This window comes from Arvicanthis niloticus, chromosome 21, assembly GCF_011762505.2.
Source record: "Arvicanthis niloticus isolate mArvNil1 chromosome 21, mArvNil1.pat.X, whole genome shotgun sequence".
NCBI lineage: Eukaryota > Metazoa > Chordata > Mammalia > Rodentia > Muridae > Arvicanthis > Arvicanthis niloticus.
The window spans coordinates 8,276,218-8,289,035 of record NC_047678.1 but is presented as its reverse complement, the minus strand read 5'-3'; the positions used below and the strand labels follow the sequence as shown (position 1 = coordinate 8,289,035).

Genomic DNA, 12,818 nt, shown 5'->3' with positions numbered 1-12,818 from the left:
CATAAAGTTATTTTGTTACTACTCCATAACTGTAATTTTGCTAATATTATGAATTGTAGATATCTGATATGTAGGATAGCTGACACTTCCCCCCAAAGGGGTTGTGACACACAGGTTGAGAACCAGTGTTTTATATGGTTTCACTCTTACATCTTCTCATTCTCTTTGAAAAACTCCTTAAAATTTTAATAAATTCCCTCATTTTCTGTGTCTAAGATAGTCTTTACTTATGCTATGCTTTTGGAGGAAGATAATCGTGCTAGTTAATTATTGCTAAATAGTAGATATTTTTAAAATATTTCTCTCTAGTCTCTTGCTTGCATGATTTCAGAATGGATGTCCAGGGTAGCCTCTGTCCTTCCTGTGTGGAAGGTGAGGCTCTCCCATGTCCTTCCTGTGTGGAAGGTGAGGCTCTCCCATGTCCTTCCTGTGTGGAAGGTGAGGCTCTCCCATGTCCTTCCTGTGTGGGAGATGAGGCTCTCCCATGTCCTTCCTGTGTGGGAAGTGAGGCTCTCCCATGTCCCTCCTGTGTGGGAAGGTGAGGCTCTCCCATGTCCTTCCTGTGTGGAAGGTGAGGCTCTCCCATGTCCTTCCTGTGTGGAAGGTGAGGCTCTCCCATGTCCTTCCTGTGTGGGAGGTGAGGCTCTCCCATGTCCTTCCTGTGTGGGAGGTGAGGCTCTCATATCTCCTTCCTGTGTGGGAAGTGAGGCTCTCCCATGTCCCTCCTGTGTGGAAGGTGAGGCTCTCCCATGTCCTTCCTGTGTGGAAGGTGAGGCTCTCCCACAACTTTACAAAGGATTTGGTCTTTATCAATCTGCTGCAGTTTGACTTCAATACGGTTACATAAGAATTTTAAAAAACTATTTGTCCTCATTTTTGTGTGATTCCTGCACTTGTCGGATCTGTGGATGGATGTCTGTCGTTAACTTTCTAAGATGCTCAGCCACGGTTGCTTCAGATGCTGTCTTCCGTCCGTCCTGTCTTCCTTTCTCAAGGGCACGTGGCACAGCTTTTGTAGTTGTCCCGCAGTTCCTGACTATAACGTTCTTTTTTTCTTGCCTTTTCTTACTGTGTTCTAATGTTCAGAGCTTCTACTGGCAATCTTTCAGGCTTACTTATTCTTTCCTCTGCTGAGTCTGTGTGCTGATGAGCCCATCAAAGGCAATTTTCAGCATTGTGACTTTGATTTTCAGAAGTTTCTCTAGAGTCTTAGAGTCTCAGCGTCTCCGTATGTTACCCATATGTCTCTTTGTAACTGAGTCATAGTCACGGTCTGATTGTTCCAAAATTGCTGAACATCTAGATGGGAGTTTTGCTGTTTTGCCTGGTCTCGTGTGCCTGTACATCTCGTGTCGTTTGTTGTGATCTTGTTAAAAGCTGATGGGTGTTTGGAGTGACAGGAGCTGAGGCCCATCTAATCTTGAGCTGACAGTTGTGTTCATCTGGCTTGATCAGGTTGTTTACTGTTCCTTGGTGCCTTTGTCTTTGTCTCCCTCACTGTCTTTCTTTGGGTTGTCCTTGAGGTTTCTTGTATAGAGTTTGAAGGTCACTGAGCCGTCATCTCAGTTATTCTGGAGCCCTGTTGAGGTGCTGCGAGGGCCCGAGTAGTCTAGCCCTGTGATTAGGTTTTAGTCTTTCAGTGGACTTCAGCTGGGTATTTTCTTGCCATTTTATGAGAAGGCTACAACTGACTATTTCTTATGTCGCTTAGGTTTTGGTAAAGCCTCAGGAATTACTGTCAGATGAATGGAAGTCTCCCCAGGTAAGACCTTATGAAAACAGGCTCTAGCGTTTTTTCGTGGTCAGTTTCTACTTCCTCCTCTGAAGGCCCTAGGGACTTTTTTCTCAGATCTTCACAGTAAGCTCCTACTGATGAAAGTGTGGCTGAAGGTGAGGCCCCGGTAGCGTGCAGCTGTCTCCTGCAGTTCAGTCAAGTCAGAAGGGCTCTGCTCCTGCCTTTCCTCTGCGCTTGCCTTTCCTTCCAGTTTAGACAACACGGTGTGAAGGAGTTGTTAGTCCCGAGTGCTTGGAATTTTCTGTATGACAGTGAGAGCAGCTGGTTTCAGGGATTTTTGCCGGAATTGGCAGCTCTGGCTCTCCATTCAGGAGCCTGGAATTCATGAAAATTCAGAAGTCTCCTGGTGTCCTGAGTTGAATTCTAAATCTTATCTTGTTCCAAGCTTTAGCTTCATCATCTAAGCTATGCCTTTGCCGAGTTGTGCCCTGTATGCATCATTCCCATGTTGTGTTGATCAGCTAAGCCTCTGATCTTCACTGGCCTGTGACTACTCAGTGAGTTTGTGGTGGTTTGAATACACTTGCTCCAGGGAGTGGCACTATTAGGAGGTGTGGCCTTGTTGGAGGAAGTGTGTCACTGTGGTGGTGGGCTTTGAGACCCTCCTGCTAACCTTGTGGGAGCCAGTCTTCTAGCAGCCTTCAGATGAGGATGTAGAACTCTCAACTCCTCTTGTACCATGTCTGCCTGGATGCTGACATGCTCCCGCCTTTATGATAATGGACTGAACCTCTGAACCTGAAAGCCAGCCCTTAATTAAATGTCTATACTTAGAGTGGACCTGTGGCTGCTGTTTTACAGGAGTTTCTTCTTTAATCATAAAGTTATTAGTTCTGCTTAAACAGGAGGCGGAAGCCAGAACTGCTACGGAATCGATGACAGAAAGAGTCTGTATAGTGTACGAAACACTTGTAGTTCAGCATCATTATTAGATATTGTACCTTATGGTAGCCAAGTGTGAAAATAAAAGCATAAATGGTGTTATAAAAAAAGCTAATATACATATCTAGGTAACAGGGCTTATTTTAACTATTTGGTTCACTGGTTCACAAAATATTTTAAAATTTATATTGTAAATAATGAGTGTGGCATTCTTTCTTGTGAATTGAGTGTTGTCTTGTACATTCATCTCATTAAATGTCTGAGCTTTAGCCTAGGAAGAAGCTAGGCTTTGGAAAGGTGGCAGTAAAGCTGAAAGGTTAATTTCGTTATTAGAAGACATCCCACCACCACACATACCCCCCCCCCCCCCCACACACCCTGTGCACAGTAGTGAATCAAGCAAGATGAGGATTTCAGTTTCCGTTGGGCCAATGAGGTGGCTCACTTGGAAAAGCACTTGCCATCAAAGTCGAGTTTGATCTCCAGAACCTACACAGTAGGAAGAGAAAACCAACTCCCATAAGTTGCCTTCTGACCTCCAGAAGAGTCATGGCACATCCCCCTTCCTTAAATAAATGAATGTAAAAAGTATAAAGTATGTTTCCCTGGAACTCAGTATTTCATTGTGATTGGGTGAACCAGGCACTCAGTGAGTGAAACATTGTCAGTATTTCACAGACACTTATCAATAGCTAACAAGGTACTAGGCAGACGTATTGGTTGTTGGAAAGGTGTCCCAGAGGAAGAAGCTACCAGGAACAGCAGACACAGTACCATATATCTTTTAAATAATGACCACAACCTGAAATACACTCATGTCATCTGATTTAAAGTGTCTTTTCAAAGCACTAGTGACTATATGTATATGGCACTGTAGAAATCGTTAACATAACTTTATCTCAAGAGTCCAAGGGAAAACCCAGCTCTGTCCTTTTTAGAACTGTGGTTTACAATAGAAGACAGACCCCAGCCATGGGATGCCTTTGCTCATGGACTCACACTGACACATGTCTTCACTCTATTTTCACACTTTACAGAAACCCTGACTTTATGCTGCACCGCCCCCCCAGGCTACTTTACAGAAACCCTGACCTTATGCTGCACCCCCCACCCCCAGGCTACTTTACAGAAACCCTGACCTTATGCTGCACCCCCCACCCCCAGGCTACTTTGAAGCTCTCATTTATTTGTTGCTTTTTGTTTGTTTGTTTGTTTGTTTGTTTTTGTTTTTTGTTTTTTTGTTTTTTTGTTTTTTTGTTTGTTTTTTTTTTTGAGACAGGGTTTCTCTGTGTAGCCCTTGGCTGTCCTGGAACTCACTCTGTAGACCAGGCTGGCCTCGAACTCAGAAATCCGCCTGCCTCTGCCTCCCAAGTGCTGGGATTAAAGGAGTGCGCCACCACTGCCCGGCGATTATTTGTTGCTTTATACTTGATTTTTTTGGTCTTTATTCTGAAGAGCTATTATTTGTTTTTATAGAACTGGTTTGTGTATAAAGATTAATTCCATAAATATATATGCAAAGGCAACATGAAGTGATTCTCTACACATATAAAGATGATATGCCCAAGATGCCATATTCAACGAATAGAAGGGTGGTGCCGTCTCACAGGAAAGCTTTATCTTGCTTTTGTTGTTTGAATTGGTCTGACTTGGAGGGAGTAGCTCACTGTACTGCCACACCAGTCACCCCTGAAAGGAGTGAGCGCAGCTTCGTCCTGTGTAGACCCAACCATGGGTGTCTGAAAGCATAACGCGTCTCTCCCCAGCTTCAATGATAATAATAGCTTGGTTTCATTTTCTATTTCAGACAGCTTCTTCCTCCCTCCCTCCCTCCCTCCCTCCCTCCCTTCCGCTTCTTTCTTTCTTTTGGTTATCAGATAGTCTTTTATTGAAATACTTTCTTGTTGCTTCTTAACTGGGCACTCTACTGAACGACTGTTGATGTCATGAGGGTGGCAGCCATCCACATTGCAGCCCGAAGACTGTGCAGTACCCAGGGTCTCCTTGATAGTTCCAAAAAGCTCTCTAGCAAAAGACCAGTTGTCTCATCTGCTGGGTAATGTTGACAGTCTCATCAAAAGTGATGTTTCTACTATGTTTAATGTTTTTCTGCTTCTTCCTGTCTCTTGGTGGCTCCTTGAGGGCTTTGATGATCAGGGCAGAGGCAGAAGGCACCACCTCAATCTGGGCCTGTCTGTTCTGGATAGACAGTTTCACTGTAATCCTGAGACCTTTCTAGTTACTGGTAGCCTTGGTAATGTCATCACCAACTTTTTTTGGAGACAGACCCAGAAGACGGATCTTAGGGGCCAAGGCAGATGTGCCGCCAACCTCACCTCTGGTGCATCTCAAGTACACGATTTTAATCTCCTTGGGGTCAAACTTGGGTGCCATGGTGGAGGCAGCTGGTGTTGGATGAACCCAGATTCGGGACGACCAAAGAAAGTTGCACCATTGCCTCCTCCCAGCTGAAAGCCAAAAAGCTCAGACAGTTTCTTAAAGGCCTGCCACAAGGAAAGTTAAGGCCAATGGATTGCGTTTACATATAATTAAAATAGAAAGTATTTTCTATATACGTGAAATTGGTACCATTGAAAAGTTATTAATAGTAAAATCAAGGTTTAAAGTGGCATAATATACTTTATATATATTATACTGTTTCTGTTAAGATTCCATGACAAGGAATCCTGTTTTGTGTCTGATATTTGGAAGTAAACTTTTATGGCTTTTTAAAATTATTTATTTGGTAGCTTTTTCACATGTTTATCATGTTTAAATGGTATATCATATGTTTAGGATCTTTTAGTATGTCTAGTAAGTTAATTTAATGATGTCCATGTTTTTATTTAAGTTTAACTTTCTCCATTCTTAGGATTGTCTTTGCATTCCTTGATATAGAGAGAGTATGGAATGTTTTATAGCTGGTATTTTGACATAGATCATGCAGAATGTTCTTTCATTGCCAAGTTTCTTCCTGACGTGGGGCTTGAAAGTATAAATCCTACCCTTGTTACTGGACCACAGACTCCACAGAATGGTACTGGTATCATCTCATGGGAAAATCAAGTAACCGACATAGAGAGAAGAGGAGTTCCCTCTCCACATAGGCTGATGACCGAAGAGCTGCTGACCTGCAGGGAACGCAGTGCAGCCTCTGTGCAAACAGGCTCTCTATTTCCTCCTCTTTCTAGAAAACCTCAAGGGAGGAGCCTTCTCTCTGTGGGTCTCAGTAGGACAAGAGAACCTGGTCCACTCATGAAGTTGTCTGTCAGTGTCATCTAACTTTATTAAAAAAACAGACAAACAAAGATAATGGAGAATAGTAACTGTGCATTTCTGAATTGTATGGGTCCTGTGGCATTAGCATGGAATAAGTGCAGTGTTGAAAGAGAGTTGTAGCTAAGGAGAATTCTGAAGTGAGACTGTTTCCACGTCAGGGCCCATTCTTCTCTAGATCTTATTATGTATTAAAATTAAAACGTCCTTTGTCAGATTTTTGTGTGGAGTCTCTAGTTAGATGTCTCCAACTGTACTTTTCCTCTCTTAGCCTAGCCATAGCATCTATTCTTTGGAAATGAAAATATTTGGCTTTTGTGATACATGAATGCAGTTTGGTGACATACGTGTTTTCCTTAGTAGCAGGCAATTGTAACAGAACCTTCCAGGTTCCATTGCCGTTATTTTAAACTGAACTCCTTATAACTCTAGCTCTACTTTAAGAGTCGCATGGGTGGGATCTTTTCAGAAAGAAAGAGAGAGGGCACACATCATCCCTCCTCTCAGGGGCCCCCGGTTTAGATGAGCATGTTCAGTGGCCTGAGAACTCAGATGCCGAGTAGAGAATTGTGTTTTGTTTTGCTAGAGCTTCACATACCGCTTGGTCAGTATTGCTTGTTTTTCAGCATCCTACTTAATGTGCTGTAGCACCCACTTCTGAGGACCCACTTCCTTGGGCGTTTCTAATCGCTGAAGGATAGAGCTATCACTGACCAGGGGAACAGAAATAGAATAGACTTTGCTTTCCATAGCTATCAAGCTTTTGCTTATTTCAAAGGGACCTTAGAGAAAAAGAGGGATCTTGAAATATAGTAGATTATTTATTTAATCCAAAAGCTGGGGGCCGCCCGCTGTGTTCTGGAGTATTAGCTAGCTGACAGCATGGGAAGAATGAAGGGTGCTGATGAGAATACACAGTAAGTGAAAGCAGATGAGCCCGCAGGAGGAATGTGTGCTAAAGTAGACGCTTCTGTGCTTCTGAGTTGACATGTGGTGGCGACTCGCTTTGGACTGGGAAGACAGGATGGGGTTTTTTCTATTCCTACCACGTGTTGCAGACTGTGAAATCTTTGTGTGTGGTGAACTACACAAGATATTTTCCTAAAAGCTACAGAGAACATTTCTCAAGTGTTATAGTTAAGATTCTTTAACATACGTTTAGAATTTTATTTATAGAATATTGTAAACAAAAATAGAAGAAAATACAAATCACAGAGACATAAGAATTTAGAACACAGCCGGGCGGTGGTGGCGCATGCCTTTAATCCCAGCACTTGGGAGGCAGAGGCAGGCGGATTTCTGAGTTTGAGGCCAGCCTGGTCTACAGAGTTCCAGGACAGCCAGGGCTATACAGAGAAACTCTGTTTCAAAAAAATAAAAATAAATAAAATAAAAACAAAAAACCCCAAACAAACAAAAACAACAACAAACAAACAAAAAAGAATTTAGGATACAGGCTGATTAGCAACTGAAAGGTAATCGCACTGGAGGGACTTGTTACTACTGAGGATTTTATTTGGAATCATACTACTTTTTCTCATGTTCTGGGGTAATACCTCTTGGGATGCATGCCCATCTAGAAGGACATGGCCAGTAAACATGAAAGGTCACTCAGTCCTGGTTTCATACATCACCACACTTAACCACAACTCTCAAGATGAATAACAAGGTCACACTGAGCAAACAATATTGATATTTATGTGTCAGGGGTGTTGAGATCTCTCAGACCCGTGATTCAGTCCTAGTAATAGTTTCACCTTAGAGATGAAACTAAAGGACAGGGAAGTTGAGTAACTCTGCTGGTGTTGTGTAACAGAGAGAAGTAGAGCTGGGTACCATCTGAAGCAGTTCAAACAGAGGCTTAAACTCTAACAAAGTCACTCTGATCTCAATGGATGTTTCATCAAACCTGCTGAGAGTTGTCCCTTAAGAGATATATTGGTAGAGGCTGGCCATGAATTCTAGCACTTGGGAGGCAGAGGCAGGTGGATTTCTGAGTTTAAGTCTAGCCTGATCTACAGAGTAAGTTCCAGGACAGCCAGGGCTACATAGAGAAACCCTGTTCATAAACAAGCAAGCAAGCAAACAAACAAACAAAAAACAACAACAAAAACAAAAAAACAGAGGAAAGAAAAACAAACAAACCAAGAGAGAGAGAGACAGGGACAGAGAGAGACACACAGAGAGAGACAGAGACAGACAGACAGACAATGATGGTAACTGCTGGGAAAGAACAAGTGTGGGTTGACTTCAGCCAGCATTGAACATTTGGAGGAGAAAACTGGGCAGGGCGGGCCTCAAACCATGGTGTGTGTGTGTGTGTGTGTGTGTGTGTGTGTGTGTGTGTGTGTCAGATTTCAGACAGCACAGTAGAGGTTTCTTAACCAAACAAAGGTTCCTTAGATGAGTCCCATGCTGGGTAGGAATGACTGCTGACTCCATTCCCAGTGCTGGGCCTAGCAACTGCCTGAAGGCTCCTCAGGAAGATGGCTGGGGTTGGAATGTAGCCACGGATCTTACATGCATCATGCCATGAGAAGTGGAGGCAGAAGGATCAGATCAGGGTCGTCTAGCTATGTAATGAGTTTGAGATCAGCCTAAGACATGGGACACCACATCTCAGAAACAAAACAAATACAAGAAAATGCCTTATAGCTGGAGATAAGGGTCTGATATACTCCATGGTAAGTTCTTTGATGAAGGGCACTCTAAGGCTGCCCAGCATCTTAGTGCCATTCATAGCTACCAGATGCCAATTATATCCACCAGGTTTCCAGAAAAGTGAAGGCAGACAACACAGATGCTGAGGATGCGAGAGCCACTTTTACACACTGCTTTTAGGAGGATACATCCGTGAATCACCGAAGGAGTACAGTGAAGTTACTAGCGCAGCACTTTGTACCCAGGGAATTTCCTCCTGAAGAAGACATGAGCAGACATTTCACAGCAGCATTGTGTACAGAATGAAAAGCTGGCAATATTTTAAGTTGATGTGCACAGGCGACTGGACTGAAGTTGTTGCACATTGGAGCATGTAATATAGCACAGAGCTAGTGCTTCATGTGGTCCCTTGGGTACACCTAAGACTCAGGATTAAGGAAAACACCACAAAAGACATCTCAACTGCTCATCTTACATTCTGAATAATAACACCATAAAAATCCAACATCCATCTTCTCCGCGTAAGTTACCCACATATATAGAGCTTAAAAGCGATGCTGTACTGTTTGGGGATATAGAATAGCATTTCAGAAGAATGGAGCATGTCTTTTTATCCTATTTTTTTAAAAAAAATTAGGTTTATTTATTTACCTATGTGATACGGGTATTTTGAGTGCATGTATGTACATACGTACCACACAAGCTCTGGGTGAGAAATAAGATACGAGTGCTAACTCCTGGCCTTGTTTGTTCCAACATTGTCATCTCTAGACCAGTGATAACATATTATTCAGCCCACCTTTCAGGGCTAGAGCTTCGCCTTCATCTGTGTGGTCTACCTCTGAAACAGCTCTGGACTCATCTATTCTAACTGCTCGTGACAGTTTAGTTTTCTCCCATATCTCTCCTACTGCTCTTCACCTGCTGTTGTCTGTTTTGTCTTCTGACATTTCTCAGACCCATCTGTTTCTCTCTGAATTCTCATTTCCAGATGGAGAGTTGGGATCCGGCATCCACCTCCTGAGGAAACCCCCTGCATCTTGCCACTCCTCGGTACACCCACACCCCGATTACAATGTGCTCGTGTTGGTGCTAACGATCGCAGCATATTTCTGCTTCGCACGCTCCCTTAGGGATCAAGTATGAACTTCTTTAGCACAGATTAAAGGCACAACATGATCCAATCCTATTTACCTTCTTAATTCTTGCTTTGTTTCCTTCCAAATTGTATGCTTTCAGTCATTGTGAACTTACTTCACTTTCTAGAATGTGCCATAGACTTAGTTCATTCTAGCATTGAACATGTTTCCTCTGCCTCCAGAGTTCTCCTTTCTCTTAGAACTCTCCTCCTTGCTCAGGCTTCAGCAGCCTTCTGAGGGCCTTTTTGATGTTCTTGTCCTGCTCTGTGCCCTAGAGGCAGCACTCATACATGTCACATTCTCTGTCACTGTGCACTGTAAGGGGGCGTGGGGGAAAGGAGCATGGAGCAGCTGCTTAGAGGACATTTGACAAGGAAGGAAAGAAAGAAAGGCATGGTTTCTTTTGGGGACCAGCAGGAAGTGGGTAAGTTCTTACTATAAAAAGGGCCCACTTTTAAGAACGATGATGAAGATTTAATGTAGCATGTTCTCGTTGAAGAAGAACATTACATTGCATTCCACTACTGAATCCTTAAGGAGAGACATTGGATGATTGAAAGTGGATACAAGAAGGACACAATGGATAGTTACAATGTAATCCTGATAGTGTGTCACACAGAAACATCAAAAAGTAACAGTATAGTATTGTTGAAGGAATGGTAAGACAGTGACAGGACTATCTACCTGTGGAACAATACAAGAGCTGCAACTAGAGGCATTTCCTGGTGAGTGTGTACAAAGTGAACAGGTCCCTGCTCTCTGCTCTTACGTACAGATACGAGGGTGCATGGCCAGTTTAAGATCACCCACACTAGCATTCAAGACTAGTCATAATCTGAAACTGAATGTTAATACATTTTATTTATCTACTATTTTTGTATCGGGGAGGGGTGTATTTGTGACACAGTACATGTATGGAGGTCAAAGGATAACTTGCAAGTATGGGTCCTTTGCCTGCTGGGTGCTGGAATTGAACTCAGGTCATTAGGCTTGGTAGCAAGTGCCTTTCTGGCTGTGCCATGCCTCTAGACCTGTTGTGATCTGAAATCTAGCAAGCACTGCTTATCTTCTGAACTTCTTCAAAGTGATGTTATTAGCATCTCCTAGTACAGACTCTGGGATCCTCACCCCCGATTTATTCTTTGTTCACTTCTAACTTGAGTCTTCCCCAGGGCCAAACTTAAGTCTCCCTTGCTTGATGGCTGTTTTCCTTAAAGCCTTTACTGGGCTCTCTATGTGCTATTGATTTTGACTTAGCTTGGATTTTTATGGTGCTGTGGACTAAACCCAGGACCGGTGTATGCTACCTAAGGAAGTACTTAGCTTTTCTACACTGATCTATTCTCAGCCCCATTGATTGCTTTTAACCTAAACCTCTTTTAAGGTTTGTTTTGCTCATATGCTTTGTCTATCAAACAATACGTCTATTTCCTAGTCGGCATTTTAAGGGCAAAATTCATATTTCTGTTTGCTGCTAAATTTATAAAGTATCTTCCTCAATATATTATCAAAATGAGTCATTTGGAATAAATCCCCCCTGAGGAATTAATTCGATATGAAGTACTGTAGCTCTTAAACACTGTGTAGGGCCATACACATAACACATCCCAAAACAAGATTTTACCCTGTCTTTCAGGAAGAGCATGCATGCTCAAGTTAGTTACAGGAACCCTCAGTATTGTAAGATCAAAGAAAGACTACTGTTTTCATCAGTATTTGTCCATGGATGCCTGGTTGTGAGGTGCCTGGTATGTTGAATGCATACAGTGCCATCTTGCTGGTTTCATGATAAAGTTTTGGACGTAGCTCAGTGTTGGAGTGCTTGCCTGGCACATGCGTTCCCATGGCCTGCTGTCAGCCCATAGCTTACCACACTGAGTGGTATGAGCTCACTAAGTGCTTGCTCTTTCCTCATAAGGAACTCTAGTTTCTTCATCTGTAAAATGCAATGACAGTACCTTCCTTGAAGAATTGCTGAGAGAATTAAATTAGATAATCCTTCTGAAATGTGGACCATACCATCTGGTGCTTAGTCAGTTCTGGCCACAACGATTAGTCACTGAAATAAGGTGGTTTCCAGACTTAACACACCACAGAGAACACAAGCTCCAGAATTTTTACATATCATGTCAATTTTGGATTTTTTTTTTTAGCTTTTAAAACTACATATACTTGCTATTTTATACCAAATTTTGATTATAAAATAGTAGTTTTCTTTCTTTCTTTCTTTCTTTCTTTCTTTCTTTCTTTCTTTCTTTCTTTCTTTCTTTCTTTCTTTTGTTTTTTGTTTTTGTTTTTCGAGACAGGGTTTCTCTGTGTAGACCTGGCTGTCCTGGAACTCACTCTGTACACCAGGCTGGCCTCGAACTCAGAAATTCACCTGCCTTTGCCTCCCAAGTGCTGGGATTAAAGGCGTACGCCACCACTGCCCAGCTAAAATCGTAGTTTCTTTTCACAGTTATGTAGAGGTAAACTGGCTAATCCCTAAGTATTCCATTGCTTCTGATTTCATAGAATCTAGCAGCTTGAAGCTAGAACAGAGTATCCCTTCCGTGACTTTCTCTTTATTACATGGTGTAAGAGGACACACATTGCAAGATGAATTCTGAAAGTCTCTTTCTAAATCTCTTAGAGTGATCAGAGCTAACTACCAGGTAGGAAATGTCACAAAATTAAAATGAGTGTGTGGCATCTTCCCAAGGATGAGTCTAAAACAGGCGTATGAAAATGATAAGGTGCCCCATGTACCGATTTCCTACCTAGGACTCTTCCCAGATTGCACTGTGGAAACATGGTAGATTTATAGCTTCACTACACCATGTCCTGAACACGAAGGCAAACCACACTGGAGGGACTCCATGTCAACCACAGAGAAACTGTAACAAGCCCCAAACCACCGGACTGAGTAAGTAGTAGATCCGGGAATAGAGTTGAGAAGGCTCTGATGCCTCCTCACAGACCACAGGCTGCTTCTTCTGAACATAATGACAGAGCATCTGTCTCTGTTAGTCCCCAGAAGATGACACACCAAAGGAAGCCATATGAGGGCATTGTCCAATGACATG

General features: G+C 42.7%; 1 protein-coding gene and 1 pseudogene across 1 annotated transcript in view; one reads left to right on the top strand and one right to left on the bottom strand.

Moving 5' to 3' along the window:
• Me1 (malic enzyme 1) overlaps positions 1 to 12,818 on the top strand; it is a 110,714-nt gene that overhangs the window by 61,072 nt on the left and 36,824 nt on the right. The gene's annotated exons all lie outside the window — the stretch shown is intronic.
• LOC117693332 (large ribosomal subunit protein uL11 pseudogene) lies at positions 1,854 to 5,142 on the bottom strand (annotated as a pseudogene).